Source organism: Triturus cristatus, chromosome 3_2, assembly GCF_964204655.1.
Source record: "Triturus cristatus chromosome 3_2, aTriCri1.1, whole genome shotgun sequence".
Taxonomy (NCBI): domain Eukaryota; kingdom Metazoa; phylum Chordata; class Amphibia; order Caudata; family Salamandridae; genus Triturus; species Triturus cristatus.
Genome location: NC_140584.1, coordinates 917952992 through 917973231, shown reverse-complemented (window position 1 = coordinate 917973231; position 20240 = coordinate 917952992). Strand labels below are relative to the sequence as shown.

Below are 20240 nucleotides of genomic sequence, written 5' to 3'. Positions count from 1 at the left end.
TAAACAGACGCAGTCCCTTACTTCTGCTTTGCACCGCACGAATTCCTGTGAAAACTTTAACAAATACCAAAGGAGTAGTTTTTCATCCTTAGCAGTCTAAGATCCACCGCAGCCTTGTAAGTTGTAAGAAGCCAGGGTGTTACGCTTCCTCTTACTCTAAACGGCCTAACTAGCATTAGCAGGTTTCTTTAAACAGTCTATTCGAAAGAGTGATAAATCTTTTGAATAGCAGTAGTTGCATTGCAGAAGTCTAGGCTCTACAAATAGCTCATACACACAGTCCATTTAAAATGTACTCTTTACTATCCATGTTCGAAACACAAAGCTTTTTTTTATAAATAACATACCAAATTATAAACTGATGGTGAGAGGTGCCTTTCAAAGAGAACCTCTTGCAAAAACCACAAGTCCAAGAAAGCTCAACAGCTTCTAATAAGTATTCATATACTCAACAGTTAAGTTACAAGAAACCAAAGAAATCAAAAAAGAAATGACAAACTAAAAAAGAAATTAGAAACTGATAGACTTTCTTACACCCAAAAATAAAAGCTAACCACTCAGTTTGTGTTCTCTTTCTCCAATCCTCCCGAAAGGAACAGGAACGATCATCAATAGCAAACAGCAGCTACATGAATGCAACACTGTTCACTCACTTCACGCCCAAAAGAGAAAACTACAATTCTTCCTCGTGGTTAGCGAAGACCAGACACTTTCAAACACATTTCCTCAGTTAAAAACTATAGAAATGATCCCTGAAAGTATAGTCTTAACAAAATTCTTCTTTATAGCTCACACAGACAGAAAGGGTGGAAACCCTTCCTACTTACAGTAAGACAAGGTTCGGCATCATCAACGGAAATAAAAACATATAAATATAAACATATTTTTTACTCCACAAGATAATATTCCACAGATGCACACGCATACGCCTTTATTTACATTAAAGCCTACTCAATAGATCCTGGTGAGACACTGCTTTATAAATTTACATATTTTAAATCAGCAACCAATCAAATTCAGCCTGCCTGTTCCTGACCCAATGCTGTACCACAGGGAGAGTTGGAAAATTCTTCAAAAAACTGCAGGTTCCACAAGATCATACAGATGATTTTTAATCCAAATAGTTGGTCCAGATTAGCATCTGTCAAACAGCCAAAAGAGTGACACTGATCACTAGCGAGAAGGGACCTGCTAAGGTTGCAAGCGTGGAAACAAACGTTGTAGCATTCAAGCTACCTTTAAATTTTGAACAGTTGCACCACAGATCAAATGTACGGCAACATCTTTGATTAGTTTCCCCAAACAAACTAAGGGGCATATCAGCAACAACCGGCGATAATTATCGCTAAGCGCACTTAGCGCTAGGATAATTATCGCCGGCTAGCGTGGATTATTATCGCTGAGATAACGTGCTATTAGCAACGCTTATCTCAAAAACGATAAAAATCCTAACGCTAACTGCCTAACGTGAGATTATCGCTGGAAACCCAGCGATAATGTCACGAAGTGTGGCGTTAGCTTGCTGATAGGGACTCACAAACTTAGCCATGATATCCACCTTACATAGGATACCATGGCTAAGTCAGTCCTGAAGCAGGCGTAAGGAAAGTAGCAATAACAGGGGTTATCGCTACTTTTCCTGCCGCTATGCTTCATAGCGTGGGCCTTGATGATAGGAGAAATGTCGCTTAGCGACATTTCTCCTGTCATGTCAGGTCAGGTACGCCCACTTTGCATCTCATTAGAGATGCAAAGCTGGGCGTTAGGAATCCCGACGCTAATTCAAGGTTTCACGCGTTAGCGTGACCTTGCTAATTAGGCGATCATTTTTTATCACCAGCTTGATGATATGCCCCTAACTGTTCCCCAGTTCACATGTAAGACTCTAAGCAGACGATGAACTTCGACGGGGGTCCAGACTTAGTGAAAAACCTCTTGCAGCACATACGGGAGATAACGGAACCTATCACTTTCAGAAGAGCCCTGAATGCCTGGCTATCTAAGAAAGCGTTCACATGAACAACTTGTACTACCACCCAGCTTGAATTCATGCAGCTTTTCAAAGCTAAAAGACCTTTAGGTGTCTCAGCACTACAGAAGTATCCAAAATATAGTTTATGTTTTGTGTACAGAAGACTTTTTACACTGGGAAGTGAATACTTGCCAGAAACGTTTTGTATCTAATATTGATTAGAACAGGAATTGAACTTTTCAGTATATAATTCCGTTTTACAGCATATCCTCAAATGAAGAAAGGAACGGCCATCAACAGTAGACAGTTGTTTCAAAAATTAAACTCTGCCTGTGCCCTTCCTTTTTAGATCAGAACTTATCTGCAACACCTTTGGGCCACTTACAAATACTATTTCAATCTTGACTCTACATAACATATCAAGACAAAGAGTTTTATAACTCTATGCCAAGCTGTCCAAGGGTTACAGGAAGATATCACAAGAGCATTTTTTCTGCCACCTGGCTAAGCTCTCAGCAGATCAGTGATAGATAATTAAAACCTGACACTGCAATCTCTGCAGCTAACTAAAGTTTAATTCAGCATGATAGACTAAAGTTGAAGGCACTGGACAAACACAAGAAAGGGGACCAGGAAAATCGCCTCTTGGGGCAGGCTAAAAGGCTATCACAATATGGTCTCAACTTTGTAATTTTAACGTAAAAACAGACCATGGCTGGAAAAACAGTCGGGCGATGCCCCAGACTCTTACAAAGCCAAGAAGAGGCAAAGGCTCTGGGTATTCACCTGGCCTGTCACCAAACTGTAAACTTCTACAATTTACGGCCTGGCGCCAGCCCACCTACCTCGTTTCATAGGTGTCGCAGCATAGTGGATATCCAAAATGGTGGCATTTGGGGTTCTAGCCATTACAGCTATAGAACTTTCAAGGCACAGGGCTTATTTTACTATTTACAACCAGCTGATATTCCGATTCTCTACATGAGGCTCTCAATCTTCCAGTGTTCTAAAATACCATAGGACAACGCTACAGGGGGCTACAATGGTCATTAAATACCCTCTGTTTGAGTTATAGACTAGAGTTAAAGCTGAGCTTCTATATCGAGGGGATAGAACATTTAATCAATGTGATACCCGAGGCAGAAAGTCTATACTGATATCACAACATTCCCGTCAATGAAGTAAGAATACTCTAACTTGAACCAGGAGAACCAAAAAAATGGCACTTGCTGGAGCAGGTGGCTCGTTCTGACCATTATTCGATCGTTGCAACTCCTCTGTCCCCCAATGGATCTTGCAAAATTCCAAAGTTCGAATGCATCAAGCCCTTGATGTACTAAGGGTTGCACAGGGGCTTGTTGGGAGCTGCAAGATTTTGTGCTGAGCACGCAAGCTTTTATAATGAAAAGTAAACAGACGCAGTCCCTTACTTCTGCTTTGCACCGCACGAATTCCTGTGAAAACTTTAACAAATACCAAAGGAGTAGTTTTTCATCCTTAGCAGTCTAAGATCCACCGCAGCCTTGTAAGTTGTAAGAAGCCAGGGTGTTACGCTTCCTCTTACTCTAAACGGCCTAACAAGCATTAGCAGGTTTCTTTAAACAGTCTATTCGAAAGAGTGATAAATCTTTTGAGTAGCAGTAGTTGCCTTGCAGAAGTCTAGGCTCTACAAATAGCTCATACGCACAGTCCATTTAAAATGTACTCTTTACTATCCATGTTCGAAAAACAAAGCTTTTTTTATAAATAACATACCAAATTATCAACTGATGGTGAGAGGTGCCTTTCAAAGAGAACCTCTTGCAAAAACCACAAGTCCAAGAAAGCTCAACAGCTTCTAATAAGTATTCATATACTCAACAGTTAAGTTACAAGAAACCAAAGAAATCAAAAAAGAAATGACAAACTAAACAAGAAATTAGAAACTGATAGACTTTCTTACACCCAAAAATAAAAGCTAACCACTCAGTTTGTGTTCTCTTTCTCCAATCCTCCCGAAAGGAACAGGAACGATCATCAATAGCAAACAGCAGCTACATGAATGCAACACTGTTCACTCACTTCACGCCCAAAAGAGTAAACTACAATTCTTCCTCGTGGTTAGCGAAGACCAGACACTTTCAAACACATTTCCTCAGTTAAAAACTATAGAAATGATTCCTGAAAGTATAGTCTTAACAAAATTCTTTATAGCTCACACAGACAGAAAGGGTGGAAACCCTTCCTACTTACAGTAAGACAAGGTTCGGCATCATCAACGGAAATAAAAACATGTAAATATAAACATATTTTTTACTCCACAAGATAATATTCCACAGATGCACACGCATACGCCTTTATTTACATTAAAGCCTACTCAATAGATCCTGGTGAGACACTGCTTTATAAATTTACATATTTTAAATCAGCAACCAATCAAATTCAGCCTGCCTGTTCCTGACCCAATGCTGTACCACAGGGAGAGTTGGAAAATTCTTCAAAAAACTGCAGGTTCCACAAGATCATACAGATGATTTTTAATCCAAATAGTTGGTCCAGATTAGCATCTGTCAAACAGCCAAAAGAGTGACACTGATCACTAGCGAGAAGGGACCTGCTAAGGTTGCAAGCGTGGAAACAAACGTTGTAGCATTCAAGCTACCTTTAAATTTTGAACAGTTGCACCACAGATCAAATGTACGGCAACATCTTTGATTAGTTTCCCCAAACAAACTAAGGGGCATATCAGCAACAACCGGCGATAATTATCGCTAAGCGCACTTAGCGCTAGGATAATTATCGCCGGCTAGCGTGGATTATTATCGCTGAGATAACGTGCTATTAGCAACGCTTATCTCAAAAACGATAAAAATCCTAACGCTAACTGCCTAACGTGAGATTATCGCTGGAAACCCAGCGATAATGTCACGAAGTGTGGCGTTAGCTTGCTGATAGGGACTCACAAACTTAGCCATGATATCCACCTTACATAGGATACCATGGCTAAGTCAGTCCTGAAGCAGGCGTAAGGAAAGTAGCAATAACAGGGGTTATCGCTACTTTTCCTGCCGCTATGCTTCATAGCGTGGGCCTTGACGATAGGAGAAATGTCGCTTAGCGACATTTCTCCTGTCATGTCAGGTCAGGTACGCCCACTTTGCATCTCATTAGAGATGCAAAGCTGGGCGTTAGGAATCCCGACGCTAATGCAAGGTTTCACGCGTTAGCGTGACCTTGCTAATTAGGCGATCATTTTTTATCACCAGCTTGATGATATGCCCCTAACTGTTCCCCAGTTCACATGTAAGACTCTAAGCAGACGATGAACTTCGACGGGGGTCCAGACTTAGTGAAAAACCTCTTGCAGCACATACGGGAGATAACGGAACCTATCACTTTCAGAAGAGCCCTGAATGCCTGGCTATCTAAGAAAGCGTTCACATGAACAACTTGTACTACCACCCAGCTTGAATTCATGCAGCTTTTCAAAGCTAAAAGACCTTTAGGTGTCTCAGCACTACAGAAGTATCCAAAATATAGTTTATGTTTTGTGTACAGAAGACTTTTTACACTGGGAAGTGAATACTTGCCAGAAACGTTTTGTATCTAATGTTCATTAGAACAGGAATTGAACTTTTCAGTATATAATTCCGTTTTACAGCATATCCTCAAATGAAGAAAGGAACGGCCATCAACAGTAGACAGTTGTTTCAAAAATTAAACTCTGCCTGTGCCCTTCCTTTTTAGATCAGAACTTATCTGCAACACCTTTGGGCCACTTACAAATACTATTTCAATCTTGATTCTACATAACATATCAAGACAAAGAGTTTTATAACTCTATTCCAAGCTGTCCAAGGGTTACAGGAAGATATCACAAGAGCATTTTTTCTGCCACCTGGCTAAGCTCTCAGCAGATCAGTGATAGATAATTAAAACCTGACGCTGCAATCTATGCAGCTAACTAAAGTTTAATTCAGCATGATAGACTAAAGTTGAAGGCACTGGACAAACACAAGAAAGGGGACCAGGAAAATCGCCTCTTGGGGCAGGCTAAAAGGCTATCACAATATGGTCTCAACTTTGTAATTTTTACGTAAAAACAGACCATGGCTGGAAAAGCAGTCGGGCGATGCCCCAGACTCTTACAAAGCCAAGAAGAGGCAAAGGCTCTGGGTATTCACCTGGCCTGTCACCAAACTGTAAACTTCTACAATTTACGGCCTGGCGCCAGCCCACCTACCTCGTTTCATAGGTGTCGCAGCAAAGTGGATATCCAAAATGGTGGCATTTGGGGTTCTAGCCATTACAGCTATAGAACTTTCAAGGCACAGGGCTTATTTTACTATTTACAACCAGCTGATATTCCGATTCTCTACATGAGGCTCTCAATCTTCCAGTGTTCTAAAATACCATAGGACAACGCTACAGGGGGCTACAATGGTCATTAAATACCCTCTGTTTGAGTTATAGACTCAAGTTAAAGCTGAGCTTCTATATCGAGGGGATAGAACATTTAATCAATGTGATACCCGAGGCAGAAAGTCTATACTGATATCACAACATTCCCGTCAATGAAGTAAGAATACTCTAACTTGAACCAGGAGAACCAAAAAAATGGCACTTGCTGGAGCAGGTGGCTCGTTCTGACCATTATTCGATCGTTGCAACTCCTCTGTCCCCCAATGGATCTTGCAAAATTCCAAAGTTCGAATGCATCAAGCCCTTGATGTACTAAGGGTTGCACAGGGGCTTGTTGGGAGCTGCAAGATTTTGTGCTGAGCACGCAAGCTTTTATAATGAAAAGTAAACAGACGCAGTCCCTTACTTCTGCTTTGCACCGCACGAATTCCTGTGAAAACTTTAACAAATACCAAAGGAGTAGTTTTTCATCCTTAGCAGTCTAAGATCCACCGCAGCCTTGTAAGTTGTAAGAAGCCAGGGTGTTACGCTTCCTCTTACTCTAAACGGCCTAACTAGCATTAGCAGGTTTCTTTAAACAGTCTATTCGAAAGAGTGATAAATCTTTTGAATAGCAGTAGTTGCCTTGCAGAAGTCTAGGCTCTACAAATAGCTCATACGCACAGTCCATTTAAAATGTACTCTTTACTATCCATGTTCGAAAAACAAAGCTTTTTTTATAAATAACATACCAAATTATCAACTGATGGTGAGAGGTGCCTTTCAAAGAGAACCTCTTGCAAAAACCACAAGTCCAAGAAAGCTCAACAGCTTCTAATAAGTATTCATATACTCAACAGTTAAGTTACAAGAAACCAAAGAAATGACAAACTAAACAAGAAATTAGAAACTGATAGACTTTCTTACACCCAAAAATAAAAGCTAACCACTCAGTTTGTGTTCTCTTTCTCCAATCCTCCCGAAAGGAACAGGAACGATCATCAATAGCAAACAGCAGCTACATGAATGCAACACTGTTCACTCACTTCACGCCCAAAAGAGAAAACTACAATTCTTCCTCGTGGTTAGCGAAGACCAGACACTTTCAAACACATTTCCTCAGTTAAAAACTATAGAAATGATCCCTGAAAGTATAGTCTTAACAAAATTCTTTATAGCTCACACAGACAGAAAGGGTGGAAACCCTTCCTACTTACAGTAAGACAAGGTTCGGCATCATCAACGGAAATAAAAACATATAAATATAAACATATTTTTTACTCCACAAGATAATATTCCACAGATGCACACGCATACGCCTTTATTTACATTAAAGCCTACTCAATAGATCCTGGTGAGACACTGCTTTATAAATTTACATATTTTAAATCAGCAACCAATCAAATTCAGCCTGCCTTTTCCTGACCCAATGCTGTACCACAGGGAGAGTTGGAAAATTCTTCAAAAAACTGCAGGTTCCACAAGATCATACAGATGATTTTTAATCCAAATAGTTGGTCCAGATTAGCATCTGTCAAACAGCCAAAAGAGTGACACTGATCACTAGCGAGAAGGGACCTGCTAAGGTTGCAAGCGTGGAAACAAACGTTGTAGCATTCAAGCTACCTTTAAATTTTGAACAGTTGCACCACAGATCAAATGTACGGCAACATCTTTGATTAGTTTCCCCAAACAAACTAAGGGGCATATCAGCAACAACCGGCGATAATTATCGCTAAGCGCACTTAGCGCTAGGATAATTATCGCCGGCTAGCGTGGATTATTATCGCAGAGATAACGTGCTATTAGCAACGCTTATCTCAAAAACGATAAAAATCCTAACGCTAACTGCCTAACGTGAGATTATCGCTGGAAACCCAGCGATAATGTCACGAAGTGTGGCGTTAGCTTGCTGATAGGGACTCACAAACTTAGCCATGATATCCACCTTACATAGGATACCATGGCTAAGTCAGTCCTGAAGCAGGCGTAAGGAAAGTAGCAATAACAGGGGTTATCGCTACTTTTCCTGCCGCTATGCTTCATAGCGTGGGCCTTGATGATAGGAGAAATGTCGCTTAGCGACATTTCTCCTGTCATGTCAGGTCAGGTACGCCCACTTTGCATCTCATTAGAGATGCAAAGCTGGGCGTTAGGAATCCCGACGCTAATGCAAGGTTTCACGCGTTAGCGTGACCTTGCTAATTAGGCGATCATTTTTTATCACCAGCTTGATGATATGCCCCTAACTGTTCCCCAGTTCACATGTAAGACTCTAAGCAGACGATGAACTTCGACGGGGGTCCAGACTTAGTGAAAAACCTCTTGCAGCACATACGGGAGATAACGGAACCTATCACTTTCAGAAGAGCCCTGAATGCCTGGCTATCTAAGAAAGCGTTCACATGAACAACTTGTACTACCACCCAGCTTGAATTCATGCAGCTTTTCAAAGCTAAAAGACCTTTAGGTGTCTCAGCACTACAGAAGTATCCAAAATATAGTTTATGTTTTGTGTACAGAAGACTTTTTACACTGGGAAGTGAATACTTGCCAGAAACGTTTTGTATCTAATGTTCATTAGAACAGGAATTGAACTTTTCAGTATATAATTCCGTTTTACAGCATATCCTCAAATGAAGAAAGGAACGGCCATCAACAGTAGACAGTTGTTTCAAAAATTAAACTCTGCCTGTGCCCTTCCTTTTTAGATCAGAACTTATCTGCAACACCTTTGGGCCACTTACAAATACTATTTCAATCTTGATTCTACATAACATATCAAGACAAAGAGTTTTATAACTCTATTCCAAGCTGTCCAAGGGTTACAGGAAGATATCACAAGAGCATTTTTTCTGCCACCTGGCTAAGCTCTCAGCAGATCAGTGATAGATAATTAAAACCTGACGCTGCAATCTATGCAGCTAACTAAAGTTTAATTCAGCATGATAGACTAAAGTTGAAGGCACTGGACAAACACAAGAAAGGGGACCAGGAAAATCGCCTCTTGGGGCAGGCTAAAAGGCTATCACAATATGGTCTCAACTTTGTAATTTTTACGTAAAAACAGACCATGGCTGGAAAAGCAGTCGGGCGATGCCCCAGACTCTTACAAAGCCAAGAAGAGGCAAAGGCTCTGGGTATTCACCTGGCCTGTCACCAAACTGTAAACTTCTACAATTTACGGCCTGGCGCCAGCCCACCTACCTCGTTTCATAGGTGTCGCAGCAAAGTGGATATCCAAAATGGTGGCATTTGGGGTTCTAGCCATTACAGCTATAGAACTTTCAAGGCACAGGGCTTATTTTACTATTTACAACCAGCTGATATTCCGATTCTCTACATGAGGCTCTCAATCTTCCAGTGTTCTAAAATACCATAGGACAACGCTACAGGGGGCTACAATGGTCATTAAATACCCTCTGTTTGAGTTATAGACTCAAGTTAAAGCTGAGCTTCTATATCGAGGGGATAGAACATTTAATCAATGTGATACCCGAGGCAGAAAGTCTATACTGATATCACAACATTCCCGTCAATGAAGTAAGAATACTCTAACTTGAACCAGGAGAACCAAAAAAATGGCACTTGCTGGAGCAGGTGGCTCGTTCTGACCATTATTCGATCGTTGCAACTCCTCTGTCCCCCAATGGATCTTGCAAAATTCCAAAGTTCGAATGCATCAAGCCCTTGATGTACTAAGGGTTGCACAGGGGCTTGTTGGGAGCTGCAAGATTTTGTGCTGAGCACGCAAGCTTTTATAATGAAAAGTAAACAGACGCAGTCCCTTACTTCTGCTTTGCACCGCACGAATTCCTGTGAAAACTTTAACAAATACCAAAGGAGTAGTTTTTCATCCTAAGCAGTCTAAGATCCACCGCAGCCTTGTAAGTTGTAAGAAGCCAGGGTGTTACGCTTCCTCTTACTCTAAACGGCCTAACTAGCATTAGCAGGTTTCTTTAAACAGTCTATTCGAAAGAGTGATAAATCTTTTGAGTAGCAGTAGTTGCCTTGCAGAAGTCTAGGCTCTACAAATAGCTCATACGCACAGTCCATTTAAAATGTACTCTTTACTATCCATGTTCGAAAAACAAAGCTTTTTTTATAAATAACATACCAAATTATCAACTGATGGTGAGAGGTGCCTTTCAAAGAGAACCTCTTGCAAAAACCACAAGTCCAAGAAAGCTCAACAGCTTCTAATAAGTATTCATATACTCAACAGTTAAGTTACAAGAAACCAAAGAAATGACAAACTAAACAAGAAATTAGAAACTGATAGAATTTCTTACACCCAAAAATAAAAGCTAACCACTCAGTTTGTGTTCTCTTTCTCCAATCCTCCCGAAAGGAACAGGAACGATCATCAATAGCAAACAGCAGCTACATGAATGCAACACTGTTCACTCACTTCACGCCCAAAAGAGAAAACTACAATTCTTCCTCGTGGTTAGCGAAGACCAGACACTTTCAAACACATTTCCTCAGTTAAAAACTATAGAAATGATCCCTGAAAGTATAGTCTTAACAAAATTCTTTATAGCTCACAGACAGAAAGGGTGGAAACCCTTCCTACTTACAGTAAGACAAGGTTCGGCATCATCAACGGAAATAAAAACATATAAATATAAACATATTTTTTACTCCACAAGATAATATTCCACAGATGCACACGCATACGCCTTTATTTACATTAAAGCCTACTCAATAGATCCTGGTGAGACACTGCTTTATAAATTTACATATTTTAAATCAGCAACCAATCAAATTCAGCCTGCCTGTTCCTGACCCAATGCTGTACCACAGGGAGAGTTGGAAAATTCTTCAAAAAACTGCAGGTTCCACAAGATCATACAGATGATTTTTAATCCAAATAGTTGGTCCAGATTAGCATCTGTCAAACAGCCAAAAGAGTGACACTGATCACTAGCGAGAAGGGACCTGCTAAGGTTGCAAGCGTGGAAACAAACGTTGTAGCATTCAAGCTACCTTTAAATTTTGAACAGTTGCACCACAGATCAAATGTACGGCAACATCTTTGATTAGTTTCCCCAAACAAACTAAGGGGCATATCAGCAACAACCGGCGATAATTATCGCTAAGCGCACTTAGCGCTAGGATAATTATCGCCGGCTAGCGTGGATTATTATCGCTGAGATAACGTGCTATTAGCAACGCTTATCTCAAAAACGATAAAAATCCTAACGCTAACTGCCTAACGTGAGATTATCGCTGGAAACCCAGCGATAATGTCACGAAGTGTGGCGTTAGCTTGCTGATAGGGACTCACAAACTTAGCCATGATATCCACCTTACATAGGATACCATGGCTAAGTCAGTCCTGAAGCAGGCGTAAGGAAAGTAGCAATAACAGGGGTTATCGCTACTTTTCCTGCCGCTATGCTTCATAGCGTGGGCCTTGATGATAGGAGAAATGTCGCTTAGCGACATTTCTCCTGTCATGTCAGGTCAGGTACGCCCACTTTGCATCTCATTAGAGATGCAAAGCTGGGCGTTAGGAATCCCGACGCTAATGCAAGGTTTCACGCGTTAGCGTGACCTTGCTAATTAGGCGATCATTTTTTATCACCAGCTTGATGATATGCCCCTAACTGTTCCCCAGTTCACATGTAAGACTCTAAGCAGACGATGAACTTCGACGGGGGTCCAGACTTAGTGAAAAACCTCTTGCAGCACATACGGGAGATAACGGAACCTATCACTTTCAGAAGAGCCCTGAATGCCTGGCTATCTAAGAAAGCGTTCACATGAACAACTTGTACTACCACCCAGCTTGAATTCATGCAGCTTTTCAAAGCTAAAAGACCTTTAGGTGTTTCAGCACTACAGAAGTATCCAAAATATAGTTTATGTTTTGTGTACAGAAGACTTTTTACACTGGGAAGTGAATACTTGCCAGAAACGTTTTGTATCTAATGTTCATTAGAACAGGAATTGAACTTTTCAGTATATAATTCCGTTTTACAGCATATCCTCAAATGAAGAAAGGAACGGCCATCAACAGTAGACAGTTGTTTCAAAAATTAAACTCTGCCTGTGCCCTTCCTTTTTAGATCAGAACTTATCTGCAACACCTTTGGGCCACTTACAAATACTATTTCAATCTTGATTCTACATAACATATCAAGACAAAGAGTTTTATAACTCTATTCCAAGCTGTCCAAGGGTTACAGGAAGATATCACAAGAGCATTTTTTCTGCCACCTGGCTAAGCTCTCAGCAGATCAGTGATAGATAATTAAAACCTGACGCTGCAATCTATGCAGCTAACTAAAGTTTAATTCAGCATGATAGACTAAAGTTGAAGGCACTGGACAAACACAAGAAAGGGGACCAGGAAAATCGCCTCTTGGGGCAGGCTAAAAGGCTATCACAATATGGTCTCAACTTTGTAATTTTTACGTAAAAACAGACCATGGCTGGAAAAGCAGTCGGGCGATGCCCCAGACTCTTACAAAGCCAAGAAGAGGCAAAGGCTCTGGGTATTCACCTGGCCTGTCACCAAACTGTAAACTTCTACAATTTACGGCCTGGCGCCAGCCCACCTACCTCGTTTCATAGGTGTCGCAGCAAAGTGGATATCCAAAATGGTGGCATTTGGGGTTCTAGCCATTACAGCTATAGAACTTTCAAGGCACAGGGCTTATTTTACTATTTACAACCAGCTGATATTCCGATTCTCTACATGAGGCTCTCAATCTTCCAGTGTTCTAAAATACCATAGGACAACGCTACAGGGGGCTACAATGGTCATTAAATACCCTCTGTTTGAGTTATAGACTCAAGTTAAAGCTGAGCTTCTATATCGAGGGGATAGAACATTTAATCAATGTGATACCCGAGGCAGAAAGTCTATACTGATATCACAACATTCCCGTCAATGAAGTAAGAATACTCTAACTTGAACCAGGAGAACCAAAAAAATGGCACTTGCTGGAGCAGGTGGCTCGTTCTGACCATTATTCGATCGTTGCAACTCCTCTGTCCCCCAATGGATCTTGCAAAATTCCAAAGTTCGAATGCATCAAGCCCTTGATGTACTAAGGGTTGCACAGGGGCTTGTTGGGAGCTGCAAGATTTTGTGCTGAGCACGCAAGCTTTTATAATGAAAAGTAAACAGACGCAGTCCCTTACTTCTGCTTTGCACCGCACAAATTCCTGTGAAAACTTTAACAAATACCAAAGGAGTAGTTTTTCATCCTTAGCAGTCTAAGATCCACCGCAGCCTTGTAAGTTGTAAGAAGCCAGGGTGTTACGCTTCCTCTTACTCTAAACGGCCTAACTAGCATTAGCAGGTTTCTTTAAACAGTCTATTCGAAAGAGTGATAAATCTTTTGAATAGCAGTAGTTGCCTTGCAGAAGTCTAGGCTCTACAAATAGCTCATACGCACAGTCCATTTAAAATGTACTCTTTACTATCCATGTTCGAAACACAAAGCTTTTTTTTATAAATAACATACCAAATTATAAACTGATGGTGAGAGGTGCCTTTCAAAGAGAACCTCTTGCAAAAACCACAAGTCCAAGAAAGCTCAACAGCTTCTAATAAGTATTCATATACTCAACAGTTAAGTTACAAGAAACCAAAGAAATCAAAAAAGAAATGACAAACTAAACAAGAAATTAGAAACTGATACACTTTCTTACACCCAAAAATAAAAGCTAACCACTCAGTTTGTGTTCTCTTTCTCCAAACCTCCTGAAATGAACAGGAACGATCATCAATAGCAAACAGCAGCTACATGAATGCAACACTGTTCACTCACTTCACGCCCAAAAGAGAAAACTACAATTCTTCCTCGTGGTTAGCGAAGACCAGACACTTTCAAACACATTTCCTCAGTTAAAAACTATAGAAATGATCCCTGAAAGTATAGTCTTAACAAAAATCTTTATAGCTCACACAGACAGAAAGGGTGGAAACCCTTCCTACTTACAGTAAGACAAGGTTCGGCATCATCAACGGAAATAAAAACATATAAATATAAACATATTTTTTACTCCACAAGATAATATTCCACAGATGCACATGCATACGCCTTTATTTACATTAAAGCCTACTCAATAGATCCTGGTGAGACACTGCTTTATAAATTTGCATATTTTAAATCAGCAACCAATCAAATTCAGCCTGCCTGTTCCTGACCCAATGCTGTACCACAGGGAGAGTTGGAAAATTCTTCAAAAAACTGCAGGTTCCACAAGATCATACAGATGATTTTTAATCCAAATAGTTGGTCCAGATTAGCATCTGTCAAACAGCCAAAAGAGTGACACTGATCACTAGCGAGAAGGGACCTGCTAAGGTTGCAAGCGTGGAAACAAACGTTGTAGCATTCAAGCTACCTTTAAATTTTGAACAGTTGCACCACAGATCAAATGTACGGCAACATCTTTGATTAGTTTCCCCAAACAAACTAAGGGGCAATATCAGCAACAACCGGCGATAATTATCGCTAAGCGCACTTAGCGCTAGGATAATTATCGCCGGCTAGCGTGGATTATTATCGCTGAGATAACGTGCTATTAGCAACGCTTATCTCAAAAACGATAAAAATCCTAACGCTAACTGCCTAACTTGAGATAATCGCTGGAAACCCAGCGATAATGTCACGAAGTGTGGCGTTAGCTTGCTGATAGGGACTCACAAACTTAGCCATGATATCCACCTTACATAGGATACCATGGCTAAGTCAGTCCTGAAGCAGGCGTAAGGAAAGTAGCAATAACAGGGGTTATCGCTACTTTTCCTGCCGCTATGCTTCATAGCGTGGGCCTTGATGATAGGAGAAATGTCGCTTAGCGACATTTCTCCTGTCATGTCAGGTCAGGTAAGCCCACTTTGCATCTCATTAGAGATGCAAAGCTGGGCGTTAGGAATCCCGACGCTAATGCAAGGTTTCACGCGTTAGCGTGACCTTGCTAATTAGGCGATCATTTTTTATCACCAGCTTGATGATATGCCCCTAACTGTTCCCCAGTTCACATGTAAGACTCTAAGCAGACGATGAACTTCGACGGGGGTCCAGACTTAGTGAAAAACCTCTTGCAGCACATACGGGAGATAACGGAACCTATCACTTTCAGAAGAGCCCTGAATGCCTGGCTATCTAAGAAAGCGTTCACATGAACAACTTGTACTACCACCCAGCTTGAATTCATGCAGCTTTTCAAAGCTAAAAGACCTTTAGGTGTCTCAGCACTACAGAAGTATCCAAAATATAGTTTATGTTTTGTGTACAGAAGACTTTTTACACTGGGAAGTGAATACTTGCCAGAAACGTTTTGTATCTAATATTGATTAGAACAGGAATTGAACTTTTCAGTATATAATTCCGTTTTACAGCATATCCTCAAATGAAGAAAGGAACGGCCATCAACAGTAGACAGTTGTTTCAAAAATTAAACTCTGCCTGTGCCCTTCCTTTTTAGATCAGAACTTATCTGCAACACCTTTGGGCCACTTACAAATACTATTTCAATCTTGATTCTATATAACATATCAAGACAAAGAGTTTTATAACTCTATGCCAAGCTGTCCAAGGGTTACAGGAAGATATCACAAGAGCATTTTTTCTGCCACCTGGCTAAGCTCTCAGCAGATCAGTGATAGATAATTAAAACCTGACGCTGCAATCTATGCAGCTAACTAAAGTTTAATTCAGCATGATAGACTAAAGTTGAAGGCACTGGACAAACACAAGAAAGGGGACCAGGAAAATCGCCTCTTGGGGCAGGCTAAAAGGCTATCACAATATGGTCTCAACTTTGTAATTTTTACGTAAAAACAGACCATGGCTGGAAAAACAGTCGGGCGATGCCCCAGACTCTTACAAAGCCAAGAAGAGGCAAAGGCTCTGGGTATTCACCTGGCCTGTCACCAAACTGTAAACTTCTACAATTTACGGCCTGGCGCCAGCCCACCTACCTCGTTTCATAGGTGTCGCAGCATAGTGGATATCCAAAATGGTGGCATTTGGGGTTCTAGCCATTACAGCTATAGAACTTTCAAGGCACAGGGCTTATTTTACTATTTACAACCAGCTGATATTCCGATTCTCTACATGAGGCTCTCAATCTTCCAGTGTTCTAAAATACCATAGGACAACGCTACAGGGGGCTACAATGGTCATTAAATACCCTCTGTTTGAGTTATAGACTCAAGTTAAAGCTGAGCTTCTATATCGAGGGGATAGAACATTTAATCAATGTGATACCCGAGGCAGAAAGTCTATACTGATATCACAACATTCCCGTCAATGAAGTAAGAATACTCTAACTTGAACCAGGAGAACCAAAAAAATGGCACTTGCTGGAGCAGGTGGCTCGTTCTGACCATTATTCGATCGTTGCAACTCCTCTGTCCCCCAATGGATCTTGCAAAATTCCAAAGTTCGAATGCATCAAGCCCTTGATGTACTAAGGGTTGCACAGGGGCTTGTTGGGAGCTGCAAGATTTTCTGCTGAGCACGCAAGCTGCACCGCACGAATAGCTGTGAAAACTTTAACAAATACCAAAGGAGTAGTTTTTCATCCTAAGCAGTCTAAGATCCACCGCAGCCTTGTAAGTTGTAAGAAGCCAGGGTGTTACGCTTCCTCTTACTCTAAACGGCCTAACTAGCATTAGCAGGTTTCTTTAAACAGTCTATTCGAAAGAGTGATAAATCTTTTGAATAGCAGTAGTTGCCTTGCAGAAGTCTAGGCTCTACAAATAGCTCATACGCACAGTCCATTTAAAATGTACTCTTTACTATCCATGTTCGAAAAACAAAGCTTTTTTTATAAATAACATACCAAATTATCAACTGATGGTGAGAGGTGCCTTTCAAAGAGAACCTCTTGCAAAAACCACAAGTCCAAGAAAGCTCAACAGCTTCTAATAAGTATTCATATACTCAACAGTTAAGTTACAAGAAACCAAAGAAATCAAAAAAGAAATGACAAACTAAACAAGAAATTAGAAACTGATAGACTTTCTTACACCCAAAAATAAAAGCTAACCACTCAGTTTGTGTTCTCTTTCTCCAATCCTCCCGAAAGGAACAGGAACGATCATCAATAGCAAACAGCAGCTACATGAATGCAACACTGTTCACTCACTTCACGCCCAAAAGAGAAAACTACAATTCTTCCTCGTGGTTAGCGAAGACCAGACACTTTCAAACACATTTCCTCAGTTAAAAACTATAGAAATGATCCCTGAAAGTATAGTCTTAACAAAATTCTTTATAGCTCACACAGACAGAAAGGGTGGAAACCCTTCCTACTTACAGTAAGACAAGGTTCGGCATCATCAACGGAAATAAAAACATATAAATATAAACATATTTTTTACTCCACAAGATAATATTCCACAGATGCACACGCATACGCCTTTATTTACATTAAAGCCTACTCAATAGATCCTGGTGAGACACTGCTTTATAAATTTACATATTTTAAATCAGCAACCAATCAAATTCAGCCTGCCTTTTCCTGACCCAATGCTGTACCACAGGGAGAGTTGGAAAATTCTTCAAAAAACTGCAGGTTCCACAAGATCATACAGATGATTTTTAATCCAAATAGTTGGTCCAGATTAGCATCTGTCAAACAGCCAAAAGAGTGACACTGATCACTAGCGAGAAGGGACCTGCTAAGGTTGCAAGCGTGGAAACAAACGTTGTAGCATTCAAGCTACCTTTAAATTTTGAACAGTTGCACCACAGATCAAATGTACGGCAACATCTTTGATTAGTTTCCCCAAACAAACTAAGGGGCATATCAGCAACAACCGGCGATAATTATCGCTAAGCGCACTTAGCGCTAGGATAATTATCGCCGGCTAGCGTGGATTATTATCGCTGAGATAACGTGCTATTAGCAACGCTTATCTCAAAAACGATAAAAATCCTAACGCTAACTGCCTAATGTGAGATTATCGCTGGAAACCCAGCGATAATGTCACGAAGTGTGGCGTTAGCTTGCTGATAGGGACTCACAAACTTAGCCATGATATCCACCTTACATAGGATACCATGGCTAAGTCAGTCCTGAAGCAGGCGTAAGGAAAGTAGCAATAACAGGGGTTATCGCTACTTTTCCTGCCGCTATGCTTCATAGCGTGGGCCTTGATGATAGGAGAAATGTCGCTTAGCGACATTTCTCCTGTCATGTCAGGTCAGGTACGCCCACTTTGCATCTCATTAGAGATGCAAAGCTGGGCGTTAGGAATCCCGACGCTAATGCAAGGTTTCACGCGTTAGCGTGACCTTGCTAATTAGGCGATCATTTTTTATCACCAGCTTGATGATATGCCCCTAACTGTTCCCCAGTTCACATGTAAGACTCTAAGCAGACGATGAACTTCGACGGGGGTCCAGACTTAGTGAAAAACCTCTTGCAGCACATACGGGAGATAACGGAACCTATCACTTTCAGAAGAGCCCTGAATGCCTGGCTATCTAAGAAAGCGTTCACATGAACAACTTGTACTACCACCCAGCTTGAATTCATGCAGCTTTTCAAAGCTAAAAGACCTTTAGGTGTCTCAGCACTACAGAAGTATCCAAAATATAGTTTATGTTTTGTGTACAGAAGACTTTTTACACTGGGAAGTGAATACTTGCCAGAAACGTTTTGTATCTAATGTTCATTAGAACAGGAATTGAACTTTTCAGTATATAATTCCGTTTTACAGCATATCCTCAAATGAAGAAAGGAACGGCCATCAACAGTAGACAGTTGTTTCAAAAATTAAACTCTGCCTGTGCCCTTCCTTTTTAGATCAGAACTTATCTGCAACACCTTTGGGCCACTTACAAATACTATTTCAATCTTGATTCTACATAACATATCAAGACAAAGAGTTTTATAACTCTATTCCAAGCTGTCCAAGGGTTACAGGAAGATATCACAAGAGCATTTTTTCTGCCACCTGGCTAAGCTCTCAGCAGATCAGTGATAGATAATTAAAACCTGACGCTGCAATCTATGCAGCTAACTAAAGTTTAATTCAGCATGATAGACTAAAGTTGAAGGCACTGGACAAACACAAGAAAGGGGACCAGGAAAATCGCCTCTTGGGGCAGGCTAAAAGGCTATCACAATATGGTCTCAACTTTGTAATTTTTACGTAAAAACAGACCATGGCTGGAAAAGCAGTCGGGCGATGCCCCAGACTCTTACAAAGCCAAGAAGAGGCAAAGGCTCTGGGTATTCACCTGGCCTGTCACCAAACTGTAAACTTCTACAATTTACGGCCTGGCGCCAGCCCACCTACCTCGTTTCATAGGTGTCGCAGCAAAGTGGATATCCAAAATGGTGGCATTTGGGGTTCTAGCCATTACAGCTATAGAACTTTCAAGGCACAGGGCTTATTTTACTATTTACAACCAGCTGATATTCCGATTCTCTACATGAGGCTCTCAATCTTCCAGTGTTCTAAAATACCATAGGACAACGCTACAGGGGGCTACAATGGTCATTAAATACCCTCTGTTTGAGTTATAGACTCAAGTTAAAGCTGAGCTTCTATATCGAGGGGATAGAACATTTAATCAATGTGATACCCGAGGCAGAAAGTCTATACTGATATCACAACATTCCCGTCAATGAAGTAAGAATACTCTAACTTGAACCAGGAGAACCAAAAAAATGGCACTTGCTGGAGCAGGTGGCTCGTTCTGACCATTATTCGATCATTGCAACTCCTCTGTCCCCCAATGGATCTTGCAAAATTCCAAAGTTCGAATGCATCAAGCCCTTGATGTACTAAGGGTTGCACAGGGGCTTGTTGGGAGCTGCAAGATTTTGTGCTGAGCACGCAAGCTTTTATAATGAAAAGTAAACAGACGCAGTCCCTTACTTCTGCTTTGCACCGCACGAA

General features: G+C 40.9%; 6 non-coding genes across 6 annotated transcripts; all 6 read right to left on the bottom strand.

The window, feature by feature from the left end:
- Window positions 1–552: 552 nt before the first annotated feature.
- Window positions 553–768, bottom strand: LOC146858577 (small nucleolar RNA U3). The gene has a single exon (XR_014980608.1). It is a non-coding gene; the product is annotated as a small nucleolar RNA U3 (small nucleolar RNA).
- A 3164-nt stretch (window positions 769–3932) lies between these two features.
- On the bottom strand, window positions 3933–4148 carry LOC146858576 (small nucleolar RNA U3). Its single transcript, XR_014980186.1, has one exon. It is a non-coding gene; the product is annotated as a small nucleolar RNA U3 (small nucleolar RNA).
- Window positions 4149–7297: 3149 nt separating this feature from the next.
- LOC146858575 (small nucleolar RNA U3) lies at window positions 7298–7513 on the bottom strand. Its single transcript, XR_014980607.1, has one exon. It is a non-coding gene; the product is annotated as a small nucleolar RNA U3 (small nucleolar RNA).
- Window positions 7514–10662: 3149 nt separating this feature from the next.
- LOC146858574 (small nucleolar RNA U3) lies at window positions 10663–10878 on the bottom strand. Its single transcript, XR_014980606.1, has one exon. It is a non-coding gene; the product is annotated as a small nucleolar RNA U3 (small nucleolar RNA).
- A 3160-nt stretch (window positions 10879–14038) lies between these two features.
- LOC146858573 (small nucleolar RNA U3) lies at window positions 14039–14254 on the bottom strand. The gene has a single exon (XR_014980188.1). It is a non-coding gene; the product is annotated as a small nucleolar RNA U3 (small nucleolar RNA).
- A 3118-nt stretch (window positions 14255–17372) lies between these two features.
- On the bottom strand, window positions 17373–17588 carry LOC146858572 (small nucleolar RNA U3). Its single transcript, XR_014980605.1, has one exon. It is a non-coding gene; the product is annotated as a small nucleolar RNA U3 (small nucleolar RNA).
- Window positions 17589–20240: the final 2652 nt, after the last annotated feature.